The sequence below is a fragment of the Silurus aristotelis genome (genome assembly GCF_946808225.1).
Source record: "Silurus aristotelis genome assembly, chromosome: 20".
NCBI lineage: Eukaryota > Metazoa > Chordata > Actinopteri > Siluriformes > Siluridae > Silurus > Silurus aristotelis.
The window spans coordinates 8,107,716-8,123,464 of record NC_139593.1 but is presented as its reverse complement, the minus strand read 5'-3'; the positions used below and the strand labels follow the sequence as shown (position 1 = coordinate 8,123,464).

At 32.0% G+C, this 15,749-nt stretch overlaps 1 long non-coding RNA gene across 1 annotated transcript in view; it reads right to left on the bottom strand.

Moving 5' to 3' along the window:
- LOC310716069 overlaps positions 1-15,749 on the bottom strand; it is a 378,359-nt gene that overhangs the window by 200,117 nt on the left and 162,493 nt on the right. The window lies entirely within an intron of this gene.

Here is a 15,749-nt window from a genome sequence, read left to right as displayed (position 1 = left end):
TTGCTTTATTTCTTTGAATTTTTTGAAAGAATTGTTTGGCTTACTTTTAATATGAGTTACATTGTGTTGAAGTATGGGAAAGAAGCCATTCTTTTATAAGGCTTATTTACTGCTTGCACAAATCAGAACTAATAGCTCAGTGGGTAAGGTGTTGGTTTACCGATCAGCAACTCCCCTCAATGTCGTGGGTTCAAACCCAGCCTCGTAAAAGATCAATTTTAATTTATCTTTTTAAATCTAATAGTTTGTCTACATTGTGATATTAAACTGTGAATCTATTTGTTTGCTAAAGAGACCTGTTGAAAATATTGCTTTATTTCTTTGAATTTTTTGAAAGAATTGTTTGGCTTACTTTTAATATGAGTTACATTGTGTTGAAGTATGGAAATGAAGCCATGTTGGTTCATAAGGCTTATTGACTGCTTGCACAAGTCAGAAAAAATAGCTCAGTGGGTAAGGTGTTGGTTTACCGATCAGCAACTCCCCTCAATGTCGTGGGTTCAAACCCAGCCTCGTAAAATATAAATTTTAATTTATCTTTTTAAATCTAATAGTTTGTCTACATTGTGATATTAAACTGTAAATCTATTTGTTTCTTAAAGAGACCTGTTGAAAATATTGCATTATTTCTTTGAATTTTTTGAAATAATTGTTTGGCCTACTTTTAATATGAGTTACATTGTGTTGAAGTATGGAAAATAAGCCATATTGGTTCATAAGGCTTATTGACTGCTTATACAAGTCAGAAATAATAGCTCAGTGGGTAAGGTGTTGGTTTACCGATCAACAGCTCCAAACAAGTTTGTGGGTTCAAGCCCCACCCTTGCAAACAATAAATTTTAATTTATCTTTTAGAATCTAATAGTTTGTCTACATTCTGATATTAAACCATAAATCTACTTGTTTCTTAAAGAGACCTGTTGAAAATATTGCTTTATTTCTTTGAATATTTTAAAAGAATTGTTTGGTCTACTTTTAATATGAGTTACATTGTGTTGAAGTATGGGAAAGAAGCCATATTGGTTCATAAGGCTTATTGACTGCTTGCACAAGTCAGAAATAATAGCTCAGTGGGTAAAGTGTTGGTTTACCTATCAGCAACTCCCCTCAATGTCATGGGTTCAAACCCAGCCTCGTAAAAGATCAATTTTAATTTATCTTTTTAAATCTAATAGTTTGTCTACATTGTGATATTAAACTGTGAATCTATTTGTTTGCTAAAGAGACCTGTTGAAAATATTGCTTTATTCCTTTGAATTTTTTGAAAGAATTGTTTGGCTTACTTTTAATATGAGTTACATTGTGTTGAAGTATGGAAATGAAGCCATGTTGGTTCATAAGGCTTATTGACTGCTTGCACAAGTCAGAAATAATAGCTCAGTGGGTAAGGTGTTGGTTTACCGATCAGCAACTCCCCTCAATGTCGTGGGTTCAAACCCAGCCTCGTAAAATATAAATTTTAATTTATCTTTTTAAATCTAATAGTTTGTCTACATTGTGATATTAAACTGTAAATCTATTTGTTTCTTAAAGAGACCTGTTGAAAATATTGCTTTATTTCTTTGAATATTTTAAAAGAATTGTTTGGCCTACTTTTAATATGAGTTACATTGTGTTGAAGTATGGAAAATAAGCCATATTGGTTCATAAGGCTTATTGACTGCTTATACAAGTCAGAAATAATAGCTCAGTGGGTAAGGTGTTGGTTTACCGATCAGCAACTCCCCTCAATGTCATGGGTTCAAACCCAGCCTCGTAAAAGATCAATTTTAATTTATCTTTTTAAATCTAATAGTTTGTCTACATTGTGATATTAAACTGTAAATCTATTTGTTTCCTAAAGAGACCTGTTGAAAATATTGCTTTATTTCTTTGAATTTTTTGAAAGAATTGTTTGGCTTACTTTTAATATGAGTTACATTGTGTTGAAGTATGGGAAAGAAGCCATATTGGTTTATAAGGCTTATTGACTGCTTGCATGAGACAGAAATAATAGCTCAGTGGTTAAGGTGTTGGTTTACCGATCAACAACTCCCCTCAATGTCGTGGGTTCAAACCCAGCCTCGTAAAATATAAATTTTAATTTATCTTTTTAAATCTAATAGTTTGTCTACATTGTGATATTAAACTGTAAATCTATTTGTTTCTTAAAGAGACCTGGTAAAAATATTGCTTTATTTCTTTGAATTTTTTAAAATAATTGTTTGGCCTACTTTTAATATGAGTTACATTGTGTTGAAGTATGGAAAATAAGCCATATTGGTTCATAAGGCTTATTGACTGCTTATACAAGTCAGAAATAATAGCTCAGTGGGTAAGGTGTTGGTTTACCGATCAGCAACTCCCCTCAATGTCATGGGTTCAAACACAGCCTCGTAAAAGATCAATTTTAATTTATCTTTTTAAATCTAATAGTTTGTCTACATTGTGATATTAAACTGTAAATCTATTTGTTTCCTAAAGAGACCTGTTGAAAATATTCCTTTATTTCTTTGAATTTTTTAAAATAATTGTTTGGCTTACTTTTAATATGAGTTACATTGTGTTGAAGTATGGGAAAGAAGCCATATTGGTTTATAAGGCTTATTGACTGCTTGCACAAGACAGAAATAATAGCTCGGTGGGTAAGGTGTTGGTTTACCGATCAGCAACTCCCCTCAATGTCGTGTGTTCAAACCCAGCCTCGTAAAATATAAATTTTAATTTATCTTTTTAAATCTAATAGTTTGTCTACATTGTGATATTAAACTGTAAATCTATTTGTTTCTTAAAGAGACCTGTTGAAAATATTGCTTTATTTCTTTGAATTTTTTGAAAGAATTGTTTGGCTTACTTTTAATATGAGTTACATTGTGTTGAAGTATGGGAAAGAAGCCATTCTTTTATAAGGCTTATTTACTGCTTGCACAAATCAGAAATAATAGCTCAGTGGGTAAGGTGTTGGTTTACCGATCAGCAACTCCCCTCAATGTCGTGGGTTCAAACCCAGCCTCGTAAAATATAAATTTTAATTTATCTTTTTAAATCTAATAGTTTGTCTACATTGTGATATTCAACTGTAAATCTATTTGTTTCTTAAAGAGACCTGTTAAAAGTATTGCTTTATTTCAATGAATTTTTTAAAAGAATTGTTTGGCCTACTTTTAATATGAGTTACATTTTGTTGAAGTATGGAAAAGAAGCCATATTGGTTCATAAGGCTTATTGACTGCTTGCACTAGTCAGAAATAATAGCTCAGTGGGTGAGGTGTTGGTTTACCGATCAGCAGCTCCCCACAAGGTTGAGGGTTCAAGCCCCACCCTTGCAGACGGTCAATTCTAATTTATCTTTTAGATAAAATAGTTTGTCCACATTGTGATATTAAACTGTAAATCTATTTGTTTCTTAAAGAGACCTGTTGAAAATATTGCTTTATTTCTTAGAATTTTTTGAAAGAATTGTTTGGCCTACTTTTAATATGAGTTACATTGTGTTGAAGTATGGAAAAGAAGCCATGTTGGTTCATAAGGCTAATTGACTGCTTGCACAAGTCAGAAATAATAGCTCAGTGGGTAAGGTGTTGGTTTACCGATCAGCAACTCCCCTCAATGTCATGGGTTCAAACCCAGCCTCGTAAAAGATCAATTTTAATTTATCTTTTTAAATCTAATAGTTTGTCTACATTGTGATATTAAACTGTGAATCTATTTGTTTCTTAAAGAGACCTGTTGAAAATATTGCTTTATTTCTTTGAATTTTTTGAACTTATTGTTTGGCCTACTTTTAATATGAGTTACATTGTGTTGAAGTATGGAAAATAAGCCATATTGGTTCATAAGGCTTATTGACTGCTTATACAAGTCAGAAATAATAGCTCAGTGGGTAAGGTGTTGGTTTACCGATCAACAGCTCCAAACAAGTTTGTGGGTTCAAGCCCCACCCTTGCAAACAATAAATTTTAATTTATCTTTTAGAATCTAATAGTTTGTCTACATTCTGATGTTAAACCATAAATCTACTTGTTTCTTAAAGAGACCTGTTGAAAATATTGCTTTATTTCTTTGAATATTTTAAAAGAATTGTTTGGTCTACTTTTAATATGAGTTACATTGTGTTGACGTATGGGAAAGAAGCCATATTGGTTCATAAGGCTTATTGACTGCTTGCACAAGTCAGAAATAATAGCTCAGTGGGTAAGGTGTTGGTTTACAGATCAGCAACTCCCCTCAATGTCATGGGTTCAAACCCAGCCTCGTAAAAGATCAATTTTAATTTATCTTTTTAAATCTAATAGTTTGTCTACATTGTGATATTAAACTGTAAATCTATTTGTTTCCTGAAGAGACCTGTTGAAAATATTGCTTTATTTCTTTGAATTTTTTGAAAGAATTGTTTGGCTTACTTTTAATATGAGTTACATTGTGTTGAAGTATGGGAAAGAAGCCATATTGGTTTATAAGGCTTATTGACTGCTTGCATGAGACAGAAATAATAGCTCAGTGGTTAAGGTGTTGGTTTACCGATCAACAACTCCCCTCAATGTCGTGGGTTCAAACCCAGCCTCGTAAAATATAAATTTTATATTATCTTTTTAAATCTAATAGTTTGTCTACATTGTGATATTAAACTGTAAATCTATTTGTTTCTTAAAGAGACCTGGTAAAAATATTGCTTTATTTCTTTGAATTTTTTTAAATAATTGTTTGGCCTACTTTTAATATGAGTTACATTGTGTTGACGTATGGGAAAGAAGCCATATTGGTTCATAAGGCTTATTGACTGCTTGCACAAGTCAGAAATAATAGCTCAGTGGGTAAAGTGTTGGTTTACCTATCAGCAACTCCCCTCAATGTCATGGGTTCAAACCCAGCCTCGTAAAAGATCAATTTTAATTTATCTTTTTAAATCTAATAGTTTGTCTACATTGTGATATTAAACTGTGAATCTATTTGTTTGCTAAAGAGACCTGTTGAAAATATTGCTTTATTCCTTTGAATTTTTTGAAAGAATTGTTTGGCTTACTTTTAATATGAGTTACATTGTGTTGAAGTATGGAAATGAAGCCATGTTGGTTCATAAGGCTTATTGACTGCTTGCACAAGTCAGAAATAATAGCTCAGTGGGTAAGGTGTTGGTTTACCGATCAGCAACTCCCCTCAATGTCGTGGGTTCAAACCCAGCCTCGTAAAATATAAATTTTAATTTATCTTTTTAAATCTAATAGTTTGTCTACATTGTGATATTAAACTGTAAATCTATTTGTTTCTTAAAGAGACCTGTTGAAAATATTGCTTTATTTCTTTGAATATTTTAAAAGAATTGTTTGGCCTACTTTTAATATGAGTTACATTGTGTTGAAGTATGGAAAATAAGCCATATTGGTTCATAAGGCTTATTGACTGCTTATACAAGTCAGAAATAATAGCTCAGTGGGTAAGGTGTTGGTTTACCGATCAGCAACTCCCCTCAATGTCATGGGTTCAAACCCAGCCTCGTAAAAGATCAATTTTAATTTATCTTTTTAAATCTAATAGTTTGTCTACATTGTGATATTAAACTGTAAATCTATTTGTTTCCTAAAGAGACCTGTTGAAAATATTCCTTTATTTCTTTGAATTTTTTAAAATAATTGTTTGGCTTACTTTTAATATGAGTTACATTGTGTTGAAGTATGGGAAAGAAGCCATATTGGTTTATAAGGCTTATTGACTGCTTGCACAAGACAGAAATAATAGCTCGGTGGGTAAGGTGTTGGTTTACCGATCAGCAACTCCCCTCAATGTCGTGTGTTCAAACCCAGCCTCGTAAAATATAAATTTTAATTTATCTTTTTAAATCTAATAGTTTGTCTACATTGTGATATTAAACTGTAAATCTATTTGTTTCTTAAAGAGACCTGTTGAAAATATTGCTTTATTTCTTTGAATTTTTTGAAAGAATTGTTTGGCTTACTTTTAATATGAGTTACATTGTGTTGAAGTATGGGAAAGAAGCCATTCTTTTATAAGGCTTATTTACTGCTTGCACAAATCAGAAATAATAGCTCAGTGGGTAAGGTGTTGGTTTACCGATCAGCAACTCCCCTCAATGTCGTGGGTTCAAACCCAGCCTCGTAAAATATAAATTTTAATTTATCTTTTTAAATCTAATAGTTTGTCTACATTGTGATATTCAACTGTAAATCTATTTGTTTCTTAAAGAGACCTGTTAAAAGTATTGCTTTATTTCAATGAATTTTTTTAAAGAATTGTTTGGCCTACTTTTAATATGAGTTACATTTTGTTGAAGTATGGAAAAGAAGCCATATTGGTTCATAAGGCTTATTGACTGCTTGCACTAGTCAGAAATAATAGCTCAGTGGGTGAGGTGTTGGTTTACCGATCAGCAGCTCCCCACAAGGTTGAGGGTTCAAGCCCCACCCTTGCAGACGGTCAATTCTAATTTATCTTTTAGATAAAATAGTTTGTCCACATTGTGATATTAAACTGTAAATCTATTTGTTTCTTAAAGAGACCTGTTGAAAATATTGCTTTATTTCTTAGAATTTTTTGAAAGAATTGTTTGGCCTACTTTTAATATGAGTTACATTGTGTTGAAGTATGGAAAAGAAGCCATGTTGGTTCATAAGGCTAATTGACTGCTTGCACAAGTCAGAAATAATAGCTCAGTGGGTAAGGTGTTGGTTTACCGATCAGCAACTCCCCTCAATGTCATGGGTTCAAACCCAGCCTCGTAAAAGATCAATTTTAATTTATCTTTTTAAATCTAATAGTTTGTCTACATTGTGATATTAAACTGTGAATCTATTTGTTTCTTAAAGAGACCTGTTGAAAATATTGCTTTATTTCTTTGAATTTTTTGAACTTATTGTTTGGCCTACTTTTAATATGAGTTACATTGTGTTGAAGTATGGAAAATAAGCCATATTGGTTCATAAGGCTTATTGACTGCTTATACAAGTCAGAAATAATAGCTCAGTGGGTAAGGTGTTGGTTTACCGATCAACAGCTCCAAACAAGTTTGTGGGTTCAAGCCCCACCCTTGCAAACAATAAATTTTAATTTATCTTTTAGAATCTAATAGTTTGTCTACATTCTGATGTTAAACCATAAATCTACTTGTTTCTTAAAGAGACCTGTTGAAAATATTGCTTTATTTCTTTGAATATTTTAAAAGAATTGTTTGGTCTACTTTTAATATGAGTTACATTGTGTTGACGTATGGGAAAGAAGCCATATTGGTTCATAAGGCTTATTGACTGCTTGCACAAGTCAGAAATAATAGCTCAGTGGGTAAGGTGTTGGTTTACCGATCAGCAACTCCCCTCAATGTCATGGGTTCAAACCCAGCCTCGTAAAAGATCAATTTTAATTTATCTTTTTAAATCTAATAGTTTGTCTACATTGTGATATTAAACTGTGAATCTATTTGTTTCTTAAAGAGACCTGTTGAAAATATTGCTTTATTTCTTTGAATTTTTTGAACTTATTGTTTGGCCTACTTTTAATATGAGTTACATTGTGTTGAAGTATGGAAAATAAGCCATATTGGTTCATAAGGCTTATTGACTGCTTATACAAGTCAGAAATAATAGCTCAGTGGGTAAGGTGTTGGTTTACCGATCAACAGCTCCAAACAAGTTTGTGGGTTCAAGCCCCACCCTTGCAAACAATGAATTTTAATTTATCTTTTAGAATCTAATAGTTTGTCTACATTCTGATGTTAAACCATAAATCTACTTGTTTCTTAAAGAGACCTGTTGAAAATATTGCTTTATTTCTTTGAATATTTTAAAAGAATTGTTTGGTCTACTTTTAATATGAGTTACATTGTGTTGACGTATGGGAAAGAAGCCATATTGGTTCATAAGGCTTATTGACTGCTTGCACAAGTCAGAAATAATAGCTCAGTGGGTAAGGTGTTGGTTTACAGATCAGCAACTCCCCTCAATGTCATGGGTTCAAACCCAGCCTCGTAAAAGATCAATTTTAATTTATCTTTTTAAATCTAATAGTTTGTCTACATTGTGATATTAAACTGTAAATCTATTTGTTTCCTGAAGAGACCTGTTGAAAATATTGCTTTATTTCTTTGAATTTTTTGAAAGAATTGTTTGGCTTACTTTTAATATGAGTTACATTGTGTTGAAGTATGGGAAAGAAGCCATATTGGTTTATAAGGCTTATTGACTGCTTGCATGAGACAGAAATAATAGCTCAGTGGTTAAGGTGTTGGTTTACCGATCAACAACTCCCCTCAATGTCGTGGGTTCAAACCCAGCCTCGTAAAATATAAATTTTATATTATCTTTTTAAATCTAATAGTTTGTCTACATTGTGATATTAAACTGTAAATCTATTTGTTTCTTAAAGAGACCTGGTAAAAATATTGCTTTATTTCTTTGAATTTTTTTAAATAATTGTTTGGCCTACTTTTAATATGAGTTACATTGTGTTGACGTATGGGAAAGAAGCCATATTGGTTCATAAGGCTTATTGACTGCTTGCACAAGTCAGAAATAATAGCTCAGTGGGTAAAGTGTTGGTTTACCTATCAGCAACTCCCCTCAATGTCATGGGTTCAAACCCAGCCTCGTAAAAGATCAATTTTAATTTATCTTTTTAAATCTAATAGTTTGTCTACATTGTGATATTAAACTGTGAATCTATTTGTTTGCTAAAGAGACCTGTTGAAAATATTGCTTTATTCCTTTGAATTTTTTGAAAGAATTGTTTGGCTTACTTTTAATATGAGTTACATTGTGTTGAAGTATGGAAATGAAGCCATGTTGGTTCATAAGGCTTATTGACTGCTTGCACAAGTCAGAAATAATAGCTCAGTGGGTAAGGTGTTGGTTTACCGATCAGCAACTCCCCTCAATGTCGTGGGTTCAAACCCAGCCTCGTAAAATATAAATTTTAATTTATCTTTTTAAATCTAATAGTTTGTCTACATTGTGATATTAAACTGTAAATCTATTTGTTTCTTAAAGAGACCTGTTGAAAATATTGCTTTATTTCTTTGAATATTTTAAAAGAATTGTTTGGCCTACTTTTAATATGAGTTACATTGTGTTGAAGTATGGAAAATAAGCCATATTGGTTCATAAGGCTTATTGACTGCTTATACAAGTCAGAAATAATAGCTCAGTGGGTAAGGTGTTGGTTTACCGATCAGCAACTCCCCTCAATGTCATGGGTTCAAACCCAGCCTCGTAAAAGATCAATTTTAATTTATCTTTTTAAATCTAATAGTTTGTCTACATTGTGATATTAAACTGTAAATCTATTTGTTTCCTAAAGAGACCTGTTGAAAATATTGCTTTATTTCTTTGAATTTTTTGAAAGAATTGTTTGGCTTACTTTTAATATGAGTTACATTGTGTTGAAGTATGGGAAAGAAGCCATATTGGTTTATAAGGCTTATTGACTGCTTGCATGAGACAGAAATAATAGCTCAGTGGTTAAGGTGTTGGTTTACCGATCAACAACTCCCCTCAATGTCGTGGGTTCAAACCCAGCCTCGTAAAATATAAATTTTAATTTATCTTTTTAAATCTAATAGTTTGTCTACATTGTGATATTAAACTGTAAATCTATTTGTTTCTTAAAGAGACCTGGTAAAAATATTGCTTTATTTCTTTGAATTTTTTAAAATAATTGTTTGGCTTACTTTTAATATGAGTTACATTGTGTTGACGTATGGGAAAGAAGCCATATTGGTTCATAAGGCTTATTGACTGCTTGCACAAGTCAGAAATAATAGCTCAGTGGGTAAGGTGTTGGTTTACCGATCAACAACTCCCCTCAATGTCATGGGTTCAAACCCAGCCTCGTAAAAGATCAATTTTATTTTATCTTTTTAAATCTAATAGTTTGTCTACATTGTGATATTAAACTGTAAATCTATTTGTTTCCTAAAGAGACCTGTTGAAAATATTGCTTTATTTCTTTGAATTTTTTAAAAGAATTGTTTGGCCTATTTTTAATATGAGTTACATTGTGTTGAAGTATGGAAAAGAAGCCATATTGGTTCATAAGGCTTATTGACTGCTTGCACAAGTCAGAAATAATAGCTCAGTGGGTAATGTGTTGGTTTACCGATCAGCAGCTGCCCACAAGGTTGTGGGTTCAATCCCCACCCTTGCAGACGGTCAATTTTAATTTATCTTTTTAAATAAAATAGTTTGTCTACATTGTGATATTAAACTGTAAATCTATTTGTTTCCTAAAGAGACCTGTTGAAAATATTGCTTTATTTCTTTGAATTTTTTAAAAGAATTGTTTGGCTTACTTTTAATATGAGTTACATTGTGTTGAAGTATGGGAAAGAAGCCATATTGGTTTATAAGGCTTATTGACTGCTTGCACAAGACAGAAATAATAGCTCGGTGAGTAAGGTGTTGGTTTACCGATCAGCAACTCCCCTCAATGTCGTGGGTTCAAACCCAGCCTCGTAAAATATTAATTTTAATTTATCTTTTTAAATCTAATAGTTTGTCTACATTGTGATATTAAACTGTAAATCTATTTGTTTCTTAAAGAGACCTGTTGAAAATATTGCTTTATTTCTTTGAATTTTTTGAAAGAATTGTTTGGCTTACTTTTAATATGAGTTACATTGTGTTGAAGTATGGGAAAGAAGCCATTCTTTTATAAGGCTTATTTACTGCTTGCACAAATCAGAAATAATAGCTCAGTGGGTAAGGTGTTGGTTTACCGATCAGCAACTCCCCTCAATGTCGTGGGTTCAAACCCAGCCTCGTAAAATATAAATTTTAATTTATCTTTTTAAATCTAATAGTTTGTCTACATTGTGATATTCAACTGTAAATCTATTTGTTTCTTAAAGAAACCTGTTAAAAGTATTGCTTTATTTCAATGAATTTTTTAAAAGAATTGTTTGGCCTACTTTTAATATGAGTTACATTTTGTTGAAGTATGGAAAAGAAGCCATATTGGTTCATAAGGCTTATTGACTGCTTGCACTAGTCAGAAATAATAGCTCAGTGGGTGAGGTGTTGGTTTACCGATCAGCAGCTCCCCACAAGGTTGTGGGTTCAAGCCCCACCCTTGCAGACGGTCAATTCTAATTTATCTTTTAGATAAAATAGTTTGTCCACATTGTGATATTAAACTGTAAATCTATTTGTTTCTTAAAGAGACCTGTTGAAAATATTGCTTTATTTCTTAGAATTTTTTGAAAGAATTGTTTGGCCTACTTTTAATATGAGTTACATTGTGTTGAAGTATGGAAAAGAAGCCATGTTGGTTCATAAGGCTAATTGACTGCTTGCACAAGTCAGAAATAATAGCTCAGTGGGTAAGGTGTTGGTTTACCGATCAGCAACTCCCCTCAAAGTCATGGGTTCAAACCCAGCCTCGTAAAATATTAATTTTAATTTATCTTTTTAAATCTAATAGTTTGTCTACATTGTGATATTAAACTGTAAATCTATTTGTTTCTTAAAGAGACCTGTTGAAAATATTGCTTTATTTCTTTGAATTTTTTGAAAGAATTGTTTGGCTTACTTTTAATATGAGTTACATTGTGTTGAAGTATGGGAAAGAAGCCATTCTTTTATAAGGCTTATTTACTGCTTGCACAAATCAGAAATAATAGCTCAGTGGGTAAGGTGTTGGTTTACCGATCAGCAACTCCCCTCAATGTCATGGGTTCAAACCCAGCCTCGTAAAATATAAATTTTAATTTATCTTTTTAAATCTAATAGTTTGTCTACATTGTGATATTCAACTGTAAATCTATTTGTTTCTTAAAGAGACCTGTTAAAAGTATTGCTTTATTTCAATGAATTTTTTAAAAGAATTGTTTGGCCTACTTTTAATATGAGTTACATTTTGTTGAAGTATGGAAAAGAAGCCATGTTGGTTCATAAGGCTAATTGACTGCTTGCACAAGTCAGAAATAATAGCTCAGTGGGTAAGGTGTTGGTTTACCGATCAGCAACTCCCCTCAATGTCATGGGTTCAAACCCAGCCTCGTAAAAGATCAATTTTAATTTATCTTTTTAAATCTAATAGTTTGTCTACATTGTGATATTAAACTGTGAATCTATTTGTTTGCTAAAGAGACCTGTTGAAAATATTGCTTTATTCCTTTGAATTTTTTGAAAGAATTGTTTGGCTTACTTTTAATATGAGTTACATTGTGTTGAAGTATGGAAATGAAGCCATGTTGGTTCATAAGGCTTATTGACTGCTTGCACAAGTCAGAAATAATAGCTCAGTGGGTAAGGTGTTGGTTTACCGATCAGCAACTCCCCTCAATGTCGTGGGTTCAAACCCAGCCTCGTAAAATATAAATTTTAATTTATCTTTTTAAATCTAATAGTTTGTCTACATTGTGATATTAAACTGTAAATCTATTTGTTTCTTAAAGAGACCTGTTGAAAATATTGCTTTATTTCTTTGAATATTTTAAAAGAATTGTTTGGCCTACTTTTAATATGAGTTACATTGTGTTGAAGTATGGAAAATAAGCCATATTGGTTCATAAGGTTTATTGACTGCTTATACAAGTCAGAAATAATAGCTCAGTGGGTAAGGTGTTGGTTTACCGATCAGCAACTCCCCTCAATGACATGGGTTCAAACCCAGCCTCGTAAAAGATCAATTTTAATTTATCTTTTTAAATCTAATAGTTTGTCTACATTGTGATATTAAACTGTAAATCTATTTGTTTCCTAAAGAGACCTGTTGAAAATATTGCTTTATTTCTTTGAATTTTTTGAAAGAATTGTTTGGCTTACTTTTAATATGAGTTACATTGTGTTGAAGTATGGGAAAGAAGCCATATTGGTTTATAAGGCTTATTGACTGCTTGCATGAGACAGAAATAATAGCTCAGTGGTTAAGGTGTTGGTTTACCGATCAACAACTCCCCTCAATGTCGTGGGTTCAAACCCAGCCTCGTAAAAGATCAATTTTAATTTATCTTTTTAAATCTAATAGTTTGTCTACATTGTGATATTAAACTGTAAATCTATTTGTTTCCTAAAGAGACCTGTTGAAAATATTGCTTTATTTCTTTGAATTTTTTGAAAGAATTGTTTGGCTTACTTTTAATATGAGTTACATTGTGTTGAAGTATGGGAAAGAACCCATATTGGTTTATAAGGCTTAGTGACTGCTTGCATGAGACAGAAATAATAGCTCAGTGGTTAAGGTGTTGGTTTACCGATCAACAACTCCCCTCAATGTCGTGGGTTCAAACCCAGCCTCGTAAAATATAAATTTTAATTTATCTTTTTAAATCTAATAGTTTGTGTACATTGTGATATTAAACTGTAAATCTATTTGTTTCTTAATGAGACCTGGTAAAAATATTGCTTTATTTCTTTGAATTTTTTTAAATAATTGTTTGGCCTACTTTTAATATGAGTTACATTGTGTTGACGTATGGGAAAGAAGCCATATTGGTTCATAAGGCTTATTGACTGCTTGCACAAGTCAGAAATAATAGCTCAGTGGGTAATGTGTTGGTTTACCGATCAGCAGCTCCCCACAAGGTTGTGGGTTCAATCCCCACCCTTGCAGACGGTCAATTTTAATTTATCTTTTTAAATAAAATAGTTTGTCTACATTGTGATATTAAACTGTAAATCTATTTGTTTCCTAAAGAGACCTGTTGAAAATATTGCTTTATTTCTTTGAATTTTTTAAAAGAATTGTTTGGCTTACTTTTAATATGAGTTACATTGTGTTGAAGTATGGGAAAGAAGCCATATTGGTTTATAAGGCTTATTGACTGCTTGCACAAGACAGAAATAATAGCTCGGTGAGTAAGGTGTTGGTTTACCGATCAGCAACTCCCCTCAATGTCGTGGGTTCAAACCCAGCCTCGTAAAATATTAATTTTAATTTATCTTTTTAAATCTAATAGTTTGTCTACATTGTGATATTAAACTGTAAATCTATTTGTTTCTTAAAGAGACCTGTTGAAAATATTGCTTTATTTCTTTGAATTTTTTGAAAGAATTGTTTGGCTTACTTTTAATATGAGTTACATTGTGTTGAAGTATGGGAAAGAAGCCATTCTTTTATAAGGCTTATTTACTGCTTGCACAAATCAGAAATAATAGCTCAGTGGGTAAGGTGTTGGTTTACCGATCAGCAACTCCCCTCAATGTCGTGGGTTCAAACCCAGCCTCGTAAAATATAAATTTTAATTTATCTTTTTAAATCTAATAGTTTGTCTACATTGTGATATTCAACTGTAAATCTATTTGTTTCTTAAAGAAACCTGTTAAAAGTATTGCTTTATTTCAATGAATTTTTTAAAAGAATTGTTTGGCCTACTTTTAATATGAGTTACATTTTGTTGAAGTATGGAAAAGAAGCCATATTGGTTCATAAGGCTTATTGACTGCTTGCACTAGTCAGAAATAATAGCTCAGTGGGTGAGGTGTTGGTTTACCGATCAGCAGCTCCCCACAAGGTTGTGGGTTCAAGCCCCACCCTTGCAGACGGTCGAATCTAATTTATCTTTTAGATAAAATAGTTTGTCCACATTGTGATATTAAACTGTAAATCTATTTGTTTCTTAAAGAGACCTGTTGAAAATATTGCTTTATTTCTTAGAATTTTTTGAAAGAATTGTTTGGCCTACTTTTAATATGAGTTACATTGTGTTGAAGTATGGAAAAGAAGCCATGTTGGTTCATAAGGCTAATTGACTGCTTGCACAAGTCAGAAATAATAGCTCAGTGGGTAAGGTGTTGGTTTACCGATCAGCAACTCCCCTCAAAGTCATGGGTTCAAACCCAGCCTCGTAAAATATTAATTTTAATTTATCTTTTTAAATCTAATAGTTTGTCTACATTGTGATATTAAACTGTAAATCTATTTGTTTCTTAAAGAGACCTGTTGAAAATATTGCTTTATTTCTTTGAATTTTTTGAAAGAATTGTTTGGCTTACTTTTAATATGAGTTACATTGTGTTGAAGTATGGGAAAGAAGCCATTCTTTTATAAGGCTTATTTACTGCTTGCACAAATCAGAAATAATAGCTCAGTGGGTAAGGTGTTGGTTTACCGATCAGCAACTCCCCTCAATGTCATGGGTTCAAACCCAGCCTCGTAAAATATAAATTTTAATTTATCTTTTTAAATCTAATAGTTTGTCTACATTGTGATATTCAACTGTAAATCTATTTGTTTCTTAAAGAGACCTGTTAAAAGTATTGCTTTATTTCAATGAATTTTTTAAAAGAATTGTTTGGCCTACTTTTAATATGAGTTACATTTTGTTGAAGTATGGAAAAGAAGCCATGTTGGTTCATAAGGCTAATTGACTGCTTGCACAAGTCAGAAATAATAGCTCAGTGGGTAAGGTGTTGGTTTACCGATCAGCAACTCCCCTCAATGTCATGGGTTCAAACCCAGCCTCGTAAAAGATCAATTTTAATTTATCTTTTTAAATCTAATAGTTTGTCTACATTGTGATATTAAACTGTGAATCTATTTGTTTGCTAAAGAGACCTGTTGAAAATATTGCTTTATTCCTTTGAATTTTTTGAAAGAATTGTTTGGCTTACTTTTAATATGAGTTACATTGTGTTGAAGTATGGAAATGAAGCCATGTTGGTTCATAAGGCTTATTGACTGCTTGCACAAGTCAGAAATAATAGCTCAGTGGGTAAGGTGTTGGTTTACCGATCAGCAACTCCCCTCAATGTCGTGGGTTCAAACCCAGCCTCGTAAAATATAAATTTTAATTTATCTTTTTAAATCTAATAGTTTGTCTACAT